General features: G+C 40.4%; 1 long non-coding RNA gene across 2 annotated transcripts in view; it reads right to left on the bottom strand.

Annotated features, from left to right (window-relative positions):
- Positions 1-5909: 5909 nt before the first annotated feature.
- Positions 5910-22331, bottom strand: part of LOC102455721 (uncharacterized) — a 116962-nt gene continuing 100540 nt past the window's right edge. For both annotated transcript variants that reach the window (XR_012903835.2, XR_012903837.2), the window contains 2 exons: positions 10715-10806; positions 5910-8635 (listed from right to left, as the gene is read on the bottom strand). This is a non-coding gene — a long non-coding RNA (uncharacterized LOC102455721). The remainder of the gene's footprint in view (positions 8636-10714; positions 10807-22331) is intronic.

The raw sequence follows: 22331 nt of genomic DNA, 5'->3' as shown, positions 1-22331 counted from the left end.
GTACCTGTGGATGCATGGGTAAATAAATGCCTGACCGCCTGCCAAGAACTTACTTCCAGACCACTATAACATGTATATAGTAGCTCAGTGATACCTTCTCTGCAATGGTTAAATACCCAGAGTTGTCTTCACAAGAGATTTTCCACACATTGACAAGCTACCAATGTAAATATCCCATTTCCTTATTTGAATGCCTGGGAATTTCACAGAAGCAGCTCTAGTACCAATCACACAGCCAGTCACAACCTAGACCTGATCTTTGGCCTACATGTCAAGATTGAGGAAACTGCCACCACGACATTCTCTTGGATAGATCATCAAGCCAAGGCAGCAGTCAGACAAACTCCAGTATCTAACCAGCAAGGCAGACCAATGGTCCTGAACTGACTATAAAGACCCACTACTCCAGCACATTCCAAAGCCTGCTAAAGAATCAGCATTCCACCCACAGGACAAAGTGCCAAAGAACTGCTGAATCACTATCATTGTACAATAGTTTTGACCATCAACATGCAGGCCTCCAAGTGAGTCCTTCCTTCCCATTTCCTACATAGATCTCCTTGGTTTTCTGATACCTAGGCTGCGTCTAGACTGGCATGATTTTCCACAAATGCTTTTACCTGGAAAAACTTGCCAGACTAGACACAGCCCTAGTGTTTAGGGTTGCCAGATGGTTGAAACAAAAATATCGAACACCTGCCTCCCCCAAAAAACACTACCGGGAAAAAATTCTGTCGAGGAAAAATAAAAAAAGGGAGGGGGGAGACCAATTGCTGAGCCCTCCCCCCCCAAAAGCCACGACTTAAGCCAAAAAAAATAAAATGAAAATTAAAATAAAATAACATTAAAAGTGAGTCCCCTTTAAGAGTGAGTGCAGGGATAGGAACGGGGAGCAGTTGAGCACTAAGTCCCAGGGCAGTCATTGCTTCCCCTTCATCTTTTACCGGCAGCCTTATGCCAGCAGCCTTGCAGAACCAGGTAAGCATGGGGTCTTGGGCGGCTTGGGGTGGAGGCAGGTGGGGAAGGGAAGCTGGGCACTGAGTGTTTGTAGGGTTGCCAGGTGCCCAGCATTTTTGCCTCCTGGTCGGGGAAAAATTCAGAAAATACCGGACACCTGAGATGTCTGGTATTTTCTGAATTTTTCCTCGGCCAGGAGCCAAAAATACCAAACTGTCCGGGTGAGTACCGGACACCTGGCAACCCTACTAATGTTGGATGAAGATATCAGGCAGAAACTTGAGCACAGAAAACAAAGGCCAATATGGACAGGATGAAATGTAAGTGTATTCCTCAAAGCCTGTGTTAAGGATGTACTACAGACAAAGAAAACCTTATCAGAGTACTGGGATGTTAGCAATTCCAACCCCAAGAAGCTATGTAGAATGCTAAAACTGCTTCAATCAATCCTGCATCAGACCCCAGAACCAATTCATCAAACACTTATCCTTTTTCAGTGAAAAAAAGTCATGCAGGACTCCTCAGACATCAATGATCCCGTCTGTCTATAAATCAACAGTCCACCTGCATTCCCAAACTTCAATACATTCACTTACCAAGTGGTTCTGGACTTCCAACGGAATCTCAATCCAAGTTGTGATTCTGACTTCTGTGAAAGAGACATGACTGACTCTGCATTTAGAAAAGGAATCTTCCCTTCTTTTAAATATGCTAATTCAAGCAACAGTGACAAAACCTACTCTGGATATACCCACTTTACCTAGCTACTACCCAACAACAAACCTCACATGCCCAAGCAAGTCGATAAAAAAAGGTAGCCAAAAGCCAATTCTAAACCCTTCTAATTTAAGCTAGCATTCGGGTTTCAAGCCAGGATTTGGAATGGAAATTGCTTAAGTGGCACTGATGGATGATCTCCTGCTATTAGTGGACATGGACCAGATATTTATTCTCTTTCTCCTGGACCTCTCAGAAGCACTCAGTGCTATTGACCTATGAGACACTGCTGTATCACCTCTGAGGTGTCAGGAATCCAGAGTAATGCACTAAAATATTTGAATCCCTATTGCAGGGGTGGGGGACCTTTTTTGGGTCAGGGCCCAGACTAGTAGATTTTGTGTGCTCCAGCCCTGTGAAGAGGGGAGGCGAGGGGGGAAAGCTGGAGCACCAGTGTGGGCTCCATCCTCCATGCTGGGGATGGGGGAGGACTGATTCAATGCTCAGGGGCCAGTTCCAGGCAAGCCAAGAGCCATATCTGGCCCCTGGACCCGAGATTCCCCACCCCTGCCTTATTGGGATGCACCCCAATAAGTGGTGAAAGGAACCTGACCCGACTCAACAAGATCCCTCACTTGTGGATTTCAAAAGGCTCAATCCGCTTTCTGGGCCTTTTCAAAGTCCACATGTAAAAACTAGTGAAATGTTAAGACTTCTCTGGCACAAGTGGTGAAATGGAGAACATATTTTGAAAAGTTTTCAGCCATGGTGTAATCCTTTGGTTGGGATATACTTGCACAACTGGTCAATTTGGTCTTTCATCTACGAGTGCTCTTGGGTTTCTCGCTGATATTAAGTATTCACATTGAAGTATCTGTGAGGAGTGCTTCTAATCAACTCTGGTTGCCTGGGAGATACCAGGAGAGGAACAATTTGGCTGCTGTTATTCTTACCTTTACCACCTCTTCATTGGGCTACAGCAATTCAATTTAGTTGGGCATGAAGGGTTTAGTACTGAAGAGGCTCCAATTTAGTACAGAATGCTGTGGTGTCTCTAGCAGCACAGGCTATGCTAAGTGTATTGTACGTATCTTTCACACTCTATTCTGGCTTTCCATAGAGTATCAAATCATTTGAAATCAGTATGAAACTAAGGTTTCATTCCTTATCCTTAAGGTTCTCCATAGTCTGAACAAAGGGTATCTAAAAGACTACCTAAGACGAAGACTGTGGTCAACAACTTTACAAGAGTAAAACTTGTCTGGGCAAGACACAAAAGGGAGCCAGTCTGACTGTGGAATGATCTTCCTCAGAAACAAGGACTATTACACACCTCACTAGCTTTCTCTCTCAAGTGAAAAGCATGTTTCTTTGACTTGCCTTTCCCTCACAAAACCCATATCACTATGTATATTTAAAAAACAAAAAACAAAACAAAAATCCATCCTACCAAAACAAAACACTCCACTGCACACACTTCTCCCTCTGGGGAGAAGATGAGAAAAAACGAACAGCACATGACAGATGTTAGTCATGTCACTTACTGCACTACTGGAAAGTTCACGAATACTACCATGATGAGCATAGCATAAGAATCCATACAGAACAGACAATGTTTACTGTGATCATACATTTGTTTCTCTGGAAATATTTCATAAATTATTTTAGGCAAATAGAATTACAAAAGAAAAACAATGCAAATCAGATTTTAAAAATAAAAAGCAACATCAGCTTTTACTTTAATTTAATAACTTTATTATATGCAGTAGTTTAACTTTGGCTCTTTTCCTTTCAAGTTTCCTTGCTTTTTCTGGAACACAGTTTCTCTCATTTGGTCTCAATTCCCTTCTCTGTTTTTTGACTCAGATACTCTCTTTTCAAGAATCATACTACCGGGAACATTTCTTATTGCTAACAAATATTTTTCTCTTTTTAAAAATATAAATTTTGTAATTTGGCAATCCTTTTACTTGCAACAATTAAAGCTTGAACTATAGTAGTATAATTTTTGGCTGTTGTGCTTTCTGCAAGGTTGTGTATTTAATATTATTTCTCTGATTCAGAAGAGTTTCCTGTATTAAAAAACAAACAACTTATTTAATTCTTCCCTCTGCTAGAGGATTCTTAATTCTAGAATCCTGCTCCTAGTGAAGCAAGGGAGATAAAGCTAGTTGAAAAAAAATGTTTTGCTGAAAAATTCCCAATCAGAAAACAGCAATTTGTAAAAATTGGTTTCTCACATCCTGGGCAGAATGTCCCTTCAGAACCAAAGAGATCCTACCCTAGAAAAGGCCAGGTGGCTGGAGCATTCACTTTCAAGGTGTGATACCCAGCTTCAACTGCTGTTTGATTAAGAGCAAGACATTTTAAACCTCCCTGACTTCGCCAAAATAAAATTGCTCATTTTCCAGCCAGCCCTGACTGGAAAGGCTGGTAAGATCTGATATTGTACCACTCAAGTTAATAGAAGCTTTTCCATTATTTCAATGGGCACAGGATCAGACCTGTAGTCACTTCAAAAGGTTTTGAATCTGACCCTATATTCTCAGTGAAACATTCAGTCAAGCAGTGGAGCTCGCTTAACAAAAAATGCATTTCAACTGTCTCAACTGACAGCAATCAGGGGGGATGAGGACACACTTCCTGGAATGTATTGATTAGAGCTCTAGGTGGCATTCTAAAGAGCCATTCTTAAAAAAAAAAAAAAATGAATTTTGTGCAACAAAAGAGATCTAAGCACTTTCAACCCTGCAGATAGGAGATTTGTCAAGATTTCTGACCCACTTATTAAATAATGAGAACAGAAGATATTTGTGTTAACAGTAACAATATATATTTATAAAACCAGAAGGAAAACCTCGGAACAACATGTTTGTGAAGGCCAGGTCAAGCTTAATGTTGGAAGCAGGTAGAACCATTTGATGAGGGGGTCTATTTCACAAGCTTCTGCTGCCCTATGCCCCAAAGCAGCTCCCCTTCTCCCCCCCCCCAAAAAAAAAAATCAAGAATGGCACACCTTATTGGTCGGCTTCTTGCTGTGTTTTGGCTGATCTGATTGCCTTCTTGTGTAACAGTCTGTATCTCAGTAGAGAGCTCCCAGCTACTACCAACCTTAAGTGCCCTTCAAGGATGCTTTTTTCAAGAAGTCTCTGCATGCTCTGCTCTCTCACAGTGTGAAAGGTATCTCAGTGAAACTCAGACCTCAGGAAGATAGCGTACAAACTGATTGCAAAATGTACATATGCACTTTATCCCAAATGAATTCAGCAGTCTCCTAATCTAAACCCCAATTACTAGGTCAGAATTAATATTCAATTTTTAATGAATTAGTTTGTTTTCTGTAAGCAGTATGATAGGATTCTACAATACCAGAATTGCAGTTTGGGGACTATACAGTTGTCATAAATAACAAAGCAGTAGCTTCTCTGTCGTACCTAACCTCAAACACCTCTGATCACACCTCTGAATGTATGGTGCCTTATGTGCCGTCTCACCATACGTTCAGTGATCTAAGTTTCACAAAGGGGAAAGTTCAGATAAAGTTCTCTATCAAGTTTTACTTTACATTTCCCTGCTTTTATCAGCTTGTGTAAGTCTCACAAGCAAACTGTTATTCTTTCCAATTTAAATATTTATGAATATGGTAAAGGGTTTCCCAAATGTAGAGTGATATGTTTCAAGATTATAGCTGATAAATCAGCATAGCGAGACTGGACAATATATTTCTGAACAGAAAAGAACTGCAGATAAGAGTAATTGTATCATAGTACTATGTCTAAAAAACCAGTAACCTTATATCCTTTGTCCCATCCCCATTCTTTTCTAAGTATATAACAGTAAAATAGAGCTCAGGAAAATGTAGAAGAATAACATTTACACAGAAATAACTTTTACCAAGATAATTACATAAATGTTAAATAGGTAAGGAGCGGATAGTATCTCCTGAAGAGTTATGCTGCCATCTATTGGCAATGCAAATGTGTGCTATTTGAGGAGAAAAGATAAATACCAGTGGAAGAGACTTTATATATAGTACAGATTATTCATAACAAAAGTTTAGCTTGTCTCTCAACCTGATAGTAAACATATGAATTTCCCCAATTTAGACAGAAACATGTTGACGATATATAATAGTATATAAGTACTGAAACTCTTCCTTCATGTAGAAACCTGTTCACAAAATGCAAAAGTCTACAAAATCAGAGCAGATCTTTTTTATTTATCATGGATGTGATTCACCATATTTTTCGGAGCAGGTTCTTTCAGAAGTCTATTGCTCCATGTGCACAATACTCAACAAAAGTAAGTGTCATGGATGATTTAAACAATAAGTTCATGTAACAAATGAATAGAAGAGTGCATGTTTTTATAATGCAACCTGGTTTAAGCTAAAGTTCTAACTGGGAAATTAGCTGATGACCACGGAAAACACAAAGGTTGGAGACTAAGTTTCCTGCAGCAATTGCACAGATAATTAGTTGAATAGAAATACCAACATCCAGCCCTTGTATTGGCTGCTATCTCCTTCAAAGCAATGGGCAACAGATGGACAAAAGTGAGAGGATATTTTAGGTTAACTACTTCTCAAAAAAGAAAACAGTAAGCATATCCATATACGTAAATTAGTCGAAATCGCCTGATCCCAATTTTGGTGTTCCCATGTTCACTTCAATGGGAAAACAACAACTGCTGGCAACCGAGTAATGCCAGAACTTAGAAATTGTAGAGACAATGTGCTGAAAATGCCATTATTCCTCCAGTAACCCAAGTCTACAGGTGCCAACAAGTTCTTCAAAAATCTTACTGTGGAAAAAAAATCATCAAGTATGATTTCAAAATCAATAGTAAAAGCATTTGTAAATACTATTCCCATTTTAAATATCTGATATATAAAAGTGCAACATCCTATAATCACAAAGACTTTGCAGATGGGTCATAACACTGCCAACCTTTGGAATAAACTGGAGTTGAAGTAGTAACTCAACAGTATTTGTTTTATTGATGTATAGATCTAATTAGAAATAAAACGTGGGTCTTCATTTTTGTTCATCACTTCTTCATGAAGAGGCTGAAATCGGTAAAGGTTTCATTTATTGTTATGTAGTAATTCACAGTAGCCCTTCCATGTACAGATACTAGAGTTAAAATAAATGTATGGAACAGACCACTGCAGTTAATTTTTAGCTATATTTAAAGTACATGGATTTTCGAAAGATTCCTTATTCTTCATGGAAGCTACCTGGCGCTGAGCTTTTTGAGAAACTAGTCAATACCCAAATGATAGCTTAACTCTTTTGTAAATGCACTTCTGGGAGAGGGTTCTGAATACTTGAAACTCTGGCTGATAGTGTACCTGAACAGGCATGTAGGAAGGGCAATCTTCCCAGAGTTAGCAAAACTCTACCAACAAACACTCCAACTCCCACATACTTTTAAATTTCCCTCCACAACATAGGTGATTGTCTATTATATATATATATATATACATACACAAAAGATTTCACTAGCTCAATCCTAGTAAGCCATCTTCTGCCTTGCTGATTCTAGTGAGTTCCGGAGACATGTGTAGGATAATAATTATAAGAGAAAGGAAGTACAGGAAAAAAGACACAGAAGAGTTAAAAAAGATTGATAAAATAAGATATTTTCTCAACCTTGTGAGGCAAGGGCTCTTTAAAGACTTTTTGTCCTTTGAAAGTGCACAATGCAATTTATTATTACAAAGCATGATAGGGAATCTTATTTGATACACTTCATTGTATTTTACATTAAAATTCAGGAATTCTAAGACTTTTAATGCATAGAAATGTGAAAGAATTTACATCTTCTACTTTAGTAATCAGCCATGTTATTGTCTGTTACCCTTAGCTGATTCTAATGTCAGAAACAATACTCTTATCAATCTATCATGCAGACCAAACCAACAGTCCTTACTCAGGCAAAACTCCCATTGACTTCAGTGCCTAGATATTATGGTATGTGTGGTATGAAAGTTTGATTTGAGATCTCTGCCATCATTCACTCATCGGGGACAGCATTGCTTTCATATTTGTTACAATTTTAGTATAATTTAAATGAATTTTAATCCATTAAAAATTTGACTTCAGTGAATTTTGCTTGAATAAGAACTGCAAGACCAGGCCTTTTGTTTTCATAGCGACTTTTTAATCTGATTTAGATTTTTGTTGAAAAGATCTTACTGTTCTCAGTCTTTTCCATAAAGGACATTCATTGACATCATAACATATGGCATAATGCAGCAAGATTATTGCAAAAAAAAAAACAAAAAACCTCTTTTAAAATTCTACCAAGTCTGGAGCTGAAGGTTGCTGGATGTTGGATCTTACGTGTAATGCTATAGCTACATGGAGAAATATTCAATCTTTCTGTGCAATGCCTAATTTTGGTAAATGTTAACAGTCTTGTATAGGCATGTTTTTATCCTTAAAAAAAGTAATTGGCAAACCTTAGATAAATGGCACAAGTCAGTATTAAAGATGGGTCAAGACATTGACTTTACATGCTGTAATCTTCAAACAAAGTGAGGAAAAGATGTTAGTTCATAGGTCCCAACACATGGAAGATGAAATGTTGGTCATTGCAAGTGTCACCAATGTGTGCTTCATAGCGAGGTCAAGTACAGATCAAACAGGTATACGTTCAAAGTAACATATGGGGATTAAGAACTCATTACTTTTGAGTTACTCTTCTCCTGTTAAATAAATCTTCTCCTCCCTTATTTCCACTCACCACATGGTAGCAAAGCTGCTGTACTTCCATAAATGGCACCATCACGTACTGTGTTATTCAATGATTAAAACCCCTCTTTAGGTCCAGCACCTGGTATCAACAGGAAAGCCCTCTGAGAAGGCTGAGTATTTCAAGCCAAGCTCATCTCTAAATCCTTCAGTATAATTTGTGATGGCTCCAGCTTCTTGTTGTATTAAGCAGCTAAGCAAGCCTTTGAAAAAAACATGGGAGAACAGCATACCATTTTCCCATTGTCATATAAAGAATACATCATGATCAAGATTAGCATCTTTTTATATACTTACTACAGTCAGCTTTTCACATACTTAACTTTCTCAATAGGACTAAAATTTCACATATATACCTCTTAAAAATGTCTATAAAATAGTATAAACTTAAACAAATAGTCTGGTAGCACTTTAAAGACTAACAAAGCAAGCGGTATCCTGAACTTTCATGGGAACAACCCACTTCTTCAGATGCCCACGAAAGTTCATGACACTACCTACATGTTTTATTGGTCTTTAAAGTACTACCAGACTATTTGTTGTTTATTAAGTTTATCCTGTAGAGACTAAGTTGGCTACCCCTCTGAAGCTATAAAATAGGTTTTTTTAATATTTGTAGTAATGGTTTGTTTAAAATTTTAAATTACCACTTTTGTAATTAAATGTTATAAAAGCATAAGAAATAGAATCTCACTTATAGCAATGACCACAGATAAATGTAGAGTTGGTCATATATTTTTCACTGGACATAAGAGGAGACATATTGGGTCAGATTATAGATCCATCTATCCCAGTATCCTATCATCTGACAGTGGCCAGAGGGAACATACAGAACAGGTAACTGTCCAGTGATCTGTCACCCATTCCCACCTTTCAGCAAACTGGAATTATTTTTGTTCTTTTATTAATGAATTTTTTAAAGTTTTTTTGCTGAGAATTTAGACCTTGCATCCAAAAATCTAAATATTTTGGCTGAAAACTGAAAATTTATTTGTGGATATATTTCCACCAACCTTCATGGGAATAATGTTGTTATTCCATTGAATCATGTCTGTTACCTATGGACAAACTACCCAGCTGAACTACATCAGCTGGATACACTGCAGTTATGTGACTTCTATGGTACATCAGAAGGGAAACTGTGGTACACCAATGGGGTAGCGCGACCAGGAAGCCTGATCAGAACGGGGTCACGAGGCACCTAAAATACAATTTGCATGATGCTCTGTAGCATTTTCTAAATTAAATATTTCAATTTGTTATTTCCTTTCAAATACATTTTTCAATGGGTGAAAAGGGGAATTCAAACCAGATCTAGGAAATCTATACTGTAATATACGGTATACATTTAATGTACAGTTTTAGTGTACACTGATCAGGGTGAAAGGCTGTCTCTAATTTCCCATCCCTTAGGACTGTTAGGTTCATCATCACCACCACCACCACTTTGGTTACATCAGACATATGAAAGGTCCTACATTAAGAATTACTGGATGAACTGTCAGTTTTTCAAAGTATATGACTCCCTACACATACCAGCACTCATGTAAGGAATTTAATGTGTATCTGTCCCTGTGGACATCAACTGTACAGCCACCTCTTATGAGTGCACTAGACATTTTTATAATGTTCTATGCAAATTAAGGGTACTTCAAATTAAAATAGATTAGCCCCTGAGTATAAATGTTAAAGTTCAGTACTGCTAGAACTAATTCAAGAAATGTTAAAAAGTTGCAGGCTTTTAGGAACAATTAAATTCATCACTCTGTCTTAACACTTAGTGCTGAAATGAAAACAGGATGATGGAGTGGGACACAGCTTTCTCTCCTCTACTAAAAGATCACTCTTTCTGGCTTAGTGGAACCTTCTTCCCATTTATTCTAGATGATGAAATAAGGTTGTATCAGACAGGGAAATGTGAAATAGGAGTCCCAAAATATCCTCTGCAAGCCACCTGCTGAGCCTATTTATTTCCTTTAAGAGAATAGAGCAACTTTGTCAGTTATACTCCATCTACCATTAGAATATAAGATCTGCATCACTTGCCAGCTTTCCCTGTACTTCCAAAAGTTAAAGGAACATCATCCCTCTGTCTTCTTCCCTTTTTGGCATCAGGTATTACAGAGTGTTTGATCATTAGCATGATCAGCTCTCTATATTTACATTTATATGATATCCCAACTTAGGTCAAATTTGAATAGCACTATGGATAGAAAGGAGGGTGAGGGTCCCCACAGCTCTTCCCCTTCCCAACTCCATGCATTGATGCACTGTATACTCACACACAAGCCTTTGGCCAGCAGGCTGTAGGTCTGCTTGAGGACATGAAGATCTTTCATATCAAATCATTTTCATGATCCTTCTCTTCTCCTTGCTGCAGTCCATCACCATAATGTGAGGGAATGATGCATTACTACATAGTACTGAGACTTAAGAAAACAGCCACCAAAATTGGTGAGCTAGAGGCATTTAATCTATTTTTAACAATGCTTCTAGGTAGATATTGCTCAACTCATGACAAATCTTAACTTCAGATTTGATTCCAGTATGAATTCAAACAAAGAGACACATTATAATCTCTTTTCTCTAGATATACAGGTGTAGTGCATCACTCACTCATATTCATCCTCAACCACAAATGTGCAAGCTCAGTATCATCCTGGCTGGGACAGCCACAAGGATAGAAACTGGTCTTTTAGCGTTCAATTGAGCCAATCACGTGACATTTGGTCAATCTTCATGCACACAATAAATGAACAGCATTAAAAGGAGTAGCCATGTATGTAGGGGCTCATCTAGACTACGGGGAATGATTGCATATCTTCTTCTGATGGCACTTTCGAGAGCTTTCGAAAGTGAAAGTAATTAAGACAGCTTTTTCAGCAAATCCCCTCCATTGTTGAAAAGCTGCATAAACCTACTTTTTTGAGGAAGAGCGGCTTTTCAACCAAGGGAGCAATTCACCAAAAAAGCTATGTTTTAATTACTTTCACTTTCGGAAGCTCTGCTTTCGAAAGTGCCATCAGAAGATATGCAAATTCCCACAGAATTCTTTCAACCATTCCCTGTAGTCTAGATGAGCCCCAAGATGATTTTATTAGCCACATGAAAAGCAAGTTTATTGATAGTTATCAATAAACTTGCTTTTCATGTGGCTGGCTATCAATTATTCCTTGTAGTGAGCTGGTCAAAACATCATTGAAACTGATGGGTGTAAATGCGATGAAGTTACCTCTAAGAATCATTTGGGGTTCTTATGAAATAACTTCAGTCTTCAGTCCGAAGACCAGGTTATATATCTGCCCAAAACAAGAGTACAGATGATTTGCCTTGTCAATTAGAGTTATGTGGGTGGAAATTTTCCACTAGGTATTGCTTTGTGAGCACATTTAGGTTAGCATGCGAGAGAAAGGTATGGCAGAAGCAGCCAGAAGATCAAATTGATAGTAACAGTAATGTCATAAGGAGAGAATGCTTTTTGGCAGAGTACTAGATAGAAAGGTATGTATGGTACAGCAAACAAATAAACTGTCTCCTGATGTTTGATTCCTACTGTGTTCAGGGAAACACGATGGTATGTATGATCTTTGTTAAAAGAAAATACCTGGCTCTATCATCAACTTCTCCTGCTACTGAAAACCACCTACGGGGCCACAAAATTTGAAATACCACTCAAGTCAAAAGGAATGATATTTTAAAACCGATCTAATGACACTGATATCATACATTTTACAATATTTTTCAGACTGCTCCTACTACTGATTTTCTATATTCACATGTGATACCTAAGGAAAAAATCTGATCAAGGACAAAATGATGTGTTCAATATCAAGCCACAGTATTTACCACATCCTCATTTAAATGAAACAAAATATCTGTATGCTATATGAAATATAGTTGTTAATTTTTTTACTCCCCAAAAGTATCAGATTTGCCACCATCCCTTTGATAGAACATGAGTTCTGGATTCATTTAAATTGGTAGGAAATCCCATACCCAAGCATACTTGCAAAGATGCCTGAGATCAAATAGCTCTATTCTTACATATAGGATCACAAGGAAGCTTTAAAAATCAGATCCTAAATTCAGAAATATTATTTGCGGATAAAAGCATCACTTGGTAAACTCAGAGGATTTGAAAGTTTGTTTAGAAGCACACAAATGCAAAGTAATAAAATTAGGCACAAAGAATGGGGGACATACCTACCAAAGAGAGGACAGTACACTAGAAAGCAAAGACTGAAAAGCCTCTAAAGGGTTTCCACTCAGTGCAAGTGCACCTCATACTGGCTAGGTCTGTGCATGAGCTCTCACCCCATCTAGGTCCCCTTTCTGTCCTTTGCTTGCACTGTATCCTCTTTCCCTACCTGCATCCAAGCCACCATGTAGTTCGCCTTCAATTCTGGGGTAATGAAGTCCCACCAGACATGTTGTCCAAGTGCTGTCTCATTCTTTTGCTCAGAGTCATCACATCCTGTATCATTTCCCTGAGATTAGTAGGGAAACCAAGGACCACCCACTAGTCCATGTTACAACTCAGAGACCCAATAATCAGTAATCCAAGTCTGCTCAGCCTCAAACACTGTTGCTATTTTCCTGGACTACTTCTATCCCAAAGAGTTCTCCATTCCCTGAGATGACTACACCTTTTTCAGCCTCTTGCTGGATTCCCCTGTCCAAGGCAGGATTCCAGACCTTCCTCTAATTCTCAGTCTCCTGGTTGTCTGACCAACTCCATTTCCCTCTTGGTAGTGACTATCAACCTCCTTCCTACTCTCACTTCCTATTTTATAATCCTAGCCCATCTCTTCCTACAGCTGTGCTTCATCAGACATTAGGCCCTATCAATCTGTTTCCCCTCCAGGTACAGCACATAAGTTAATTGTCCCATTCTAGCCCACATTAGCCTGCTCAGGTTTTTTGTGGAGGTACCCATCACAGAAAAATAACGAAAGAGCAATTCAGCAAACTCCCAGTGCACTGTATGCTAAAAGATGATAATTTTCTCCTATTAGTATATAGAAGTATGAGTAAGAATTCTGAAGGGATTCTGCTTTTCAATATATTAGAATACTACATCCTGTTGGTGTCTACATTTTTTTTAAATTGAAAAGTTTGAAAGGTTACAGAAGAGAGCCACAAAAATTGAGGGCTGCAGAAAATGCCTTACAGTATGAGAAAAGATTAGCTCAAACTGTTTGTTATGAAAAACAATTCACCTGATCACAGTGCATAAGTGCCTTCAGAAAAAGAAAACAACAAGCTTCTATAATGAGGTAACTGGCTCTGTGGATATGGGGAAGTCAATGGATGTGATATACCTTGACATTAGCAAGGCTTTTGATACGGTCTCCCACAATATTCTTGCCAGCAAGTTAAGGGAATGTGGAGCGGATAAGTGGATGGTAAGATGGATAGAAAGCTGGCTGGAAGGTTAGGCCCAGAGGGTAGCGATCAATGGCTCGATGTCAGAACGGAGATCAGTTTCTAGCGGAGTGCCCCAAAATTTGGTTCTGGGACCGGTTTTGTTCAACATCTTTATTAATGACCTGGATGAGGGGATGAATTGCACCCTCAGAAAGTTTATGGATGACAGTAAGCTAGGGGGAGAGGTAGATATGCTGGAGGGCAGGGATAGAGTTCAGAGTGAGTTAGACAAATTGGAGGATTGAGCCACAAGAAATCAGATGAGGTTCAACAAGGACAAGTGTAGAGTCCTGACCTTGGGACAGAAGAATCCCAAGCATTGTTACAAGCTGGTGACCGAATGGCTAAGTAGCAGTTCTGTAGAAGAGGACCTGGGGATTACAGGGGATGAGAACATGAATCTGTGTGCCCTTGTAGCCAAGAAAGCTAATGGTATATTAGGTTGCATGAAGAAGAGCATTGCCAGTCGATCCAGAGATGTGATTATTCCCCTTTACTCGGCTCTGGTAAGGCCACATCTGGAGTATTGTGTCTAGTTCTGGGCCCCCAATTACAATAAGGATGTGGATGCATTGGAGAGAGTCCAGTGGAGGTAAACCAAAATGATTAGGGGGCTGGAGCATATGACCTATGAGGAGAGGCTGAGGGACTTGGGTCTATTTAGTCTGCAGAAGAGAAGAATGAGGGGGGACTTGATAGCAGCCTTCACCTTCCTGAGGGGAGGTTTCAAAGAGGCTGGAGAAGGGCTGTTCACAGTAGTGACAGATGGCAGAATAAGGGCAATGGTCTCAAGTTGCGGTGGGAGAGGTCCAGGTTGGATATTAGGAAAAACTATTTCACTAGGAGGGTGGTGAAGCACTGGAATGGGTTACCTAGGGAAGCAGTGGAGTCTCCATCCCTAGAGGTGTTTAAGTCTCAACTTGACAAAGCCCTGGCTGAGATGATTTAATTGCGATTGGTCCTGCCTTGGGCAGGGGGCTGGACTTGATGGCCTTCTAAGATCTCTTCCAGCTCTATGGTTCTATGATTCCAAGATACATTGAAAATCGAACTGAGAACAACAAACACTAATGGCTTGAAGATAAAACCAGACAAACATTAGAAAAAGGCACATTTATTTATTTTAACAGTTATGGTTAATAGTTGGAACAAACCAGTCAGGGGTGTGGTGGATTTTCCATCTCTTGATGCCTTCAGATTAAGACTGGATGGCTTATTGGACAATATGTTATAGTCAAACAAGTCATTAGGCTTTATATCAGCGTAACAGGGTGAAATTCTATGGCATAAAAGATCAGACAAGATGATTAAATATATCCATAGATTGCCTTTCTTTTTAAAAGGTCCCCAAATATATCAGAAATTCTCTAAGCAGCTAAAAACATGATCTGAAGTGACAATACAGAGCCAATCTCCTTCCAGAACCAGAAATAAAGAATGCAATCCCATTTTGATTATGTACATATACATTTATACATTTAAACCTCAAGTTTCAAAGGCAGTAAGAAAGCATTTAAGTAGAAGATTCAATCGAGCTGAACGTCCATAGAATACATCACACAAATTACCAACAAAATATTTTTTTCTTAATCAGACTTTTTTTTTTTTTTTAAAAGGACCTGAGACCCTGAGTCAGATTCAACTAAGTACCATACTGATTAGCAGAAGTATGAGAGCAGTGGTCCCCAACCAGTAGATCAGGATCTAAGAGTAGATCCTGTAGCCTCTTACAGGTGAGCCTGACTGATTTGACAGGAAGGCTACCAAGTTCCAGCAGTTCAACTGCCCTCCACTGCCCTTCAGGAGCATTCTACTTGCTGTTTAAGATGGGAAAGATAGAGGAGGGGGAGCACAGATGTCAGGATGTCTCCCACCCTCTACCCTTGTATCCCATCTCCACAGAGTGAGCAGGGCAGGGCCTTGGAGAAGGGTTGGGGAAGGAGGAGGGACCTCAGAGAAGAGGTGGGGTAAAGGTGTGTGTGTTTGAGGTAGATCCTGGATGGCACTTAAATTCAAAAAAGCAATATTGTGCTTAAGAAGGCTGGAGACCAATGTACTAGAAGATTCCTTCTCAGCTGAATTATTGCAAATGGAACTCTCCTCTTATCCCCCTGACACTAGTTTGCTTCATGATTCACTCATCTGAGGCCAGATTCAGCTAACCTGACTGGAGTTGAATAATATATTCCTACACAAGTTGTGAGTGGGATTTCAATAGGATTGCTCCTTGAATAATCTACAACTTAATGTATGGGTGTCAAAATGAGGCCCTTTGACAATTAAAAGAAGCACTCTAGAAATAGAATTGTGCCACATTTTAGAGTCACGTTTTTGATTAAACATGTTTTCCGACAGACATTAATGAAGCTAAAAATCAGACTGTGAATCACAAGAGTTACTATGTGGCAGCCATAAGAGAGGCACTTATGTATGTTAGTATTAAAGGGAACTGATATTAGCAAACAGAGTCATACATAATGGCTGAGGTTTTTTCCAGGTTATGGTGAATCTTAAACCAGGAGAGCAGTCACAGAAGGCCCAATCTTCACAGATGTGTATGGATGCACACAGAGAAAGATATCTATTTTTGAAGATTTATAAGCACACACAGGTAAACTGAAAGTTAAAATTTGTGCTGCCAAGAAACTTTAAAATGGGCTTCTACGGTAAAATCTCGAGTATAATGCACACATATGTATAGTGAGCACCCTGAGTTTAGACTCTTAAAATCATGAAAAAGCCCAACTCCTATGTATAATGCGCACCCATTGTACAGGAGAATGGGAAGGAAGGAACGGGAAGGAAACCTGCCCCCCCACCCAGCTGCCTGCGCACCAAGCTTGTGCTTGCCAGAGGGGGCCCCCTTCCCACCCAGGTCCTTGCCTGCTCTTCTCCCCCAACCCCTCAAGCACGTGCCTGCTGAGAGTGAGTTTAAAACTTTAAAAAAATAACTCCTGGAGATAATGCGCACCCCGTCTGATGCTAAAAAACGGGAAAGAAGTACGCATTATACTCGAGATTTTACAGTATTTGTCTTCTAACTTTCAACCTAACTTGATCTGAGATTGTGATAAGGGTAAAAAAAAACCTTAGTATTTAATTACCAAACTTATTACTAAGGTGGGATTTTTCAACAATGTTTCTGGGCAAAAGGAAAAAAAACATTTCCACATGTCAATTTCACTTAATTGTTTTAATCAAAAAATGGCCAACAGCTTTGGAAAAAATGAAACATTTTCATTCATCATTTTGGAAATGAAATATTTTGATTGTTCAATTAAAATTATTGTTCATCTTTTTGCCATCAAATTAAGCATTTCAAAAGTTTGAAAGTGAATAAAATCAAAACAAAACAATTTGTTCTACTTTTGTATTCATTTGTATTCTCCAATGATAAAATGCTTTTTCGGTTAGACGGAACATTTTCTGAACAAAAATTTAGACTAGCCAGTGAACCACAAAGTCAGCAACCTATTAATAACAGGCATATTATTCAATTACGTCACTTAGTGAATTGCTATGTGCCAGAAATGACTGGACTGAATGTTATCCACTGAATCTGAACATCTGAGATTTTTATTTGGGGACTCCTCTTCCCCTTTTAACAGTGCACTTTTTTGTAGCAATGGCTAGAAGAGCAGCCAGTGGGGGTGATCTCCATCTATGCTTTCTGACTTGTCCCTGCCCATCCTGGGACTAAATCTTATACAAGTCTTGGCGATCCCCCTCCCACACACTTCTAAAATTAAGTACTGCAAATCTGTAAGGTGACTATGTCCATAGCCCAGACTATTTGCACAAATTCATTCTTCAGCATGAACCCATTTTTCACATGTTACCCAGATATTCCATGTGAAAGTCCCATGTTTTCATATTACCTATTTATATTTTGAGTTAAGTGTTCATATGTAGATTTGAACCTTGGCAAACTTTTGAAAGTGTTGCCCCAAAAGTCCTTTAGTGTTATCCCCCTCATCACTTTAGGGATTTTATATACAATGAGCAGGTGCTCTCAAACTACCGTCATAATTGGAACACTTGTCAGAAGACCCAGCAAGGGTACGTCTAGACTACAGGCTTTTGTCAACAAAGACCATCTAGGCTACATCCAGTTCTGTCAAAAAAAACAAGCTGCTTTGTCGACATGAGAGTGTAGATACAAAGGACAGTGTAGATGCAATAATGCCTTCTGTCGACAAAAGGCATTATTCCTTGTAGAATGAGGTTCACCGCCATTGACAAAACTGACAGAACTCGGTGGTATTGTGGATGCAGGTATAGTTTAGATGACAAAACCCTTTAGTCTAAGCACACCCCAAAAGATTGAAATAAACAAAGGGACTAAGCAAGCATAATAATACAGGGTATATAGTGTAAGGGTATAAGAATAGGTTTGCTCCTAAAGTGGGGGTAATAATCTGCTACTTGACCATACCAGTAAGAGATGGCTACTCCTTCCCCTACCAGTTTAACTGCAAAAGCTACTACACAATGGGGATGTAAGTCAATGGTCCATCTATTTCCCATCCCTGCCTGACCACTCCAAACCCAACTGCTTGTGGGTGGAGATACAGATTAACAGTCCCTGCCTACATTCCCCACACAGAGGAAAAAAATCAGGTGTGCTACATGGAAGCTTTGGGGTGGCTTAATTTTCCTTTTTACTCCTGTATAGCCACACTGTGTCCCTCTGTGGACACAAAATGATTATAACAGTAGTGGATTTACCCAGTCCACATTGCTTGGCTTTTGGCATTACTAGAATATGCATAATAATGAAAACCACGTAAGATGGAACTGGATTAGAAACAGAATTCTTATACAGGCAGTCCCCGAGTTACGCGGATCCGACTTACGTCTGATCCGCAGTTACGAACAGGGCCCTTCCTCTCCCTGGTCTCCAGCAGACCAGAGAGAGGAAGCAAAGCGGCGGAAAACGCGGGCAGCGTACAGGGCTGTCCGCTGCCCATGTGCTCTACGGCTTGGCTCTGCTTTGCCGTCCCCCTGGTCTGCAGACCAGAGGGAAGGGGGGGGGGGCAAAGCAGAGCAAAGCAGTGCCAAGCCGCGGCGCGCGCGGTCAGCTGACAGCCCAGACACGTCTGGGCTGTCAGCTGGCCGCTGCTCCGCGGCTTGACTCTGCTTTGCCCCCCCGTCCCCCTGGTCTGCAGACCAGAGGGATGGGGGGGCAAAGCAGAGCCAAGCCACGGAGCGTCTGGGCTGTCAGCTGGCCACTGCTCCGCGGCTTGGCTCTGCTTTGCTCTGCTTTGCCCTCCCCCTTCCCCCCCATCCCCCTGGTCTGCAGACCAGGGGAATGGGGGGCAAAGCAGAGCAAAGCCAAGGAGGACGCGGGCAGCGGACAGACCAGACGTGTCTGGGCTGGCTGCTGCCCACGTGTTCCGCCGCTTTGCCCCCCGTCCCCCTGGTCTGCAGACCAGGGGGACAGGGAGCAAAGCAGAGCAAAGCCACGGAGCATGCGGGCAGCGGACAGCCGAGATGTGTCTGGGCTGTCCCCCTGCCCCCGTGCTCCGCGGCTTTGCTCCGGACACCTGTGGTACAGCAGCTGGGGTGCTGCCAGTTGATCCCGTAGCGCCGCTCTGGGTGCTACTGGACCAACCGGGCAGCACCCCACCTGCTCTGCCCCAGGCGTCCTGATTCAGCCACTGCTGGTCAGTTTCAGCAGTGGCTGAATCAGGACGCCTGGGGCAGAGCAGCTTGGGTGCTGCTGGGTTGGTCCAGTAGCACCGAGGAGCGGCGGCGCTACTGGACCAACCCAGCAGCATCCCAGCTGCTCTGCCCCAGGCATCCCCAAGTCAGCCGCTGCTGAAACTGACCAGTGGCTGACCACAGGAAGCCCCTGCCCCGGGCTTCCTGGAATCAGCCGCTGATCAGTTTCAGCAGCAGCTGACTTGGGGATGCCTGGGGTTCTTAAGTTGAATCTGTAAGTAAGTCAGAACTGGCGTCCAGATTCAGCCGCTGTTGAAACTGATCAGTTTCAGCACCGGCTGAATCTGGATGCCAGTTCCGACTTACATACAGATTCAACTTAAGAACAAACCTACAGTCCCCATCTTGTACGTAACCCGGGGACTGCCTGTAGTTGCTTTTTGCACTGCCTCCTGTCTATGCTATATGTATTGTATAGATAAGGGAGGACTTCAGTTTCTTCTGCTGCCAGTTGGGTACCTTTCATAAACATTAAAATTCATTTTAAAGTTTGAAAGAGTTAGGATTGCTGACCCCTCCATACTGATAAAAATAAATAAATGTCACTCAGTAGTTTATTCACACAAGTATAGTAAACTTTAAAATCCTGCATTGCACAAATCCCATTCTCCAAGCAAATCAGAATTCAAATGGTAAAGAAAGCAAATGTCATTCTACTATACTACCATCCATCAGACAGAATGATTACATCTACATCAATCATTTGGTATAATAGCAGTAAAGTCATTATAATAGAACATTGTCAAAAGATCTTGAATCAGTCTTCTATTTAGCATTCTGTTGTATAATATCTGCAAGATTATTTTAGAGGCAGCATCTCTTGCTTTGAAAATACAAGACATCTCCCTTTAGCATTTACATACCTGCAGAAGACTATTATCCTGTGACAGTTTTATAGGGAAGTGGCATTACTGCTTTGAGATATACAGTAGTTTTACAGAGGAAGCCATTACATTTTTTAACCTTTAAAATTAGAATTATTTAAAAAAATAAATTACATTCCATTTAAAATTTTGAAACTCATTGAGCCAGAATGTGCCACACTAGTTGATCAATCATACTAGAGTTCAGATGAGTCAGATTGTGTTGTATCAAACATAGAAGACAGCAGACTGAAGAATCCTGCATATAGATAGCTCACCATGCAGCAAAGTTGTGTTTATTTTTAGGAGGCAAGGTCACATGCAAGAAAGAGATCCAAACACCCATACAGAGTCTCTCCCTGGAGTTAAGGTCTGGGTATAGATGCTGGGGACTCATCCATACCCAGACCCCCCACTGGGGGACTCATCCTAATGTTGAAAGTGCTTTCCTAATTGGACTAGGAAAACAGTTAGGAAGAGAAAGGGAGGGAGAAAGAGAGGCTGCCCTAAGAATCTTATGGATAGGGAAATTATTCCCCAAAGTGCTTCTGAGATCATGTCAACAACTGGTTTGCACCCAAGTCATTCATCTGATCATTGCTCACAATAAAGACTAAGCACCTGAGGTTGTGCTCCTCCAGGATGATCCACATAGGCTGACCCATATGTCAACATGGACTCCCAGATGAATTCTATGCACCCATATTGATAAACCTTCATAAGTGAGGTTCAAATGATAGTATGGGTGGGTTTTTTGTAAGTGAAACCTGTAGCCAGACGTGAACCCCCATTTTAACATCCATCTTTGTCTGCTTGAAACCATACAGGGCACATAAGAGCAGAAAAACAGCATATTCTTTGAAAACCTTGGAGCAGGAGGTTTAGATATGCTGGCTCAGTGACCGTGACCAACTGTAAACAGAAATAAGAGGGTGGTCAAACTAAGAGGCTGTACATCGTGCCCTTGACTTAACCCATATTGATACGAACACATACCCGTCCACGGGGGAAGGAATCTCCCGCCCAACAAGAACATCCGGCAGTCCAAATTTAGTTATCTTCCTCTCTTACAAGTGCAAATTAACTTGTAACCTGCTTGTAAGAACTGGCACCACAAAACAGACCAGTAAAATTTGGCCTCTTTGTAGGGATAACATATTAATGTATTGAAAATGATTCCTCCAAATGGAAGTGACTCCCCATAATTTGTTCCCCACAACTTAGTGTTTAGATTTATTATTAATTCTTCTTCTTATTATTATTATTTGTTAAGATTGTTAAATGTTTAGATTTATTATTATTATTGTCCCTTTAGAATATAATATATTAGGTCATGTAACTTAGAACTGTTAAAAATATAATCCTAACTGTTAAGAATATAATCCTATGTAGCCAGAAACAGCCCCCCCCCCCCCCCCCCCCTGCGCTCCAGGGCATACTCAAGCTTGTGCAAGGGGCTGCTTGAAATTGACATTGCAGAGATACATTGTAACAATGCATTGTCAAGCCACTAACTCTGCTATGGGAGCCAAGCCCTGTAATTGACTTAAGGGCATTGTTACTTAATTGAGGCCTGTTCTCTTTAAAACATTGTAACTTTATTCAGCACTCAGAGAATGTTTTAAGCAATACCACCCAGAAACTTTCTGTAACTACAACTTTTATTATTATACAAAATACTGTATGAATGTATGAGAGAGTGCTTGGATGATGAGTGAATGGTTCTGAGAGGTGCCAGCCTGAGAATACAGCAACAAAGGGCTGAAGAAGGCATCAGGTGCCAGTGCAACCAAAAGGTGTCAAGTGGAGAAACTGGAGGTCCACCCGATGAGATCACTGATGAGCACCTGGCAGCCACCCTGGAGACATCAGCATGATACAGCAA

Source organism: Pelodiscus sinensis, chromosome 4 (genome assembly GCF_052426305.1).
Source record: "Pelodiscus sinensis isolate ZL-2025 chromosome 4, ASM5242630v1, whole genome shotgun sequence".
Taxonomy (NCBI): domain Eukaryota; kingdom Metazoa; phylum Chordata; order Testudines; family Trionychidae; genus Pelodiscus; species Pelodiscus sinensis.
The sequence above is the reverse complement of the archived record's forward strand: the minus strand, read 5'-3'. Positions and strand labels throughout refer to the sequence as shown.